Raw genomic sequence first — 869 nt, forward strand, 5'->3', positions numbered from 1 at the left:
TATATATATGGCTTCTAGGACGTGCTTCAACTGTCCAAATTCAGTTTACAATTTAACCCTTCATGAGAGAGTAAACCCTAGAGTGTAAATTCTTCCTGTTACGTGAGCCGCAAACCCCTCAGCACAACGGGTCCGACTCCAAGTCAGATTGAACTTCAACCGATTCTTAGACCCTAACATTTTCTTCGATTTTCAGATCACTGTTTACTTTAGAAAAAAAAAAAAAAGATAAAAGGGCATTTTCAATACATGAAGCACAATGAAAAATCTTGAGAGATTATTACATACATTTTGAATTCAAATGGGGAAATATGCAAAAGATAATGAGCTTGAGGAAGGTGAAGCATACATCATGTTTCAGTAGCCAGCTACTGTAATCAAAATGCCCATTGACATAGCTCACATTCCTCAAGTATCTTTTACTGTACCACCCTTTCACTAATTACACTGATTAAAAAAAAAATCTAAAATTATTCTATGTATGCAAAAGTAGCAGCATCCATAAAAATAATGAAATCTTGAACAAACACAATCCATAAAATTTATTTTAAAAAATGACAGTAACATATAAATGCATCAAGGAATGGTCAAGTACTATCAGTATCTTTGCTCCCTGATTTTGCAAGTCAAATTCCTGGCATTCCCTTTAAGAAAAGTGATTAAGGGGAAACATGTCCCCCAAGTGTAATACACCCTTGGTTAACAATAAATACAATGTAGTATAGATGACCCACATTTACAATACAGAACAGTGACTGAACATCTGTTATTCTCCCACAAGATACCTGGCCTTACAGGAGACACTGCCAGCATTGATGCCTATCCTGAAGGGTTAAGTTTTCACATTTTCAGAGCCCAAATTAAATTAA

The sequence above is a fragment of the Penaeus monodon genome, chromosome 32 (genome assembly GCF_015228065.2).
Source record: "Penaeus monodon isolate SGIC_2016 chromosome 32, NSTDA_Pmon_1, whole genome shotgun sequence".
Taxonomy (NCBI): Eukaryota; Metazoa; Arthropoda; class Malacostraca; order Decapoda; family Penaeidae; genus Penaeus; species Penaeus monodon.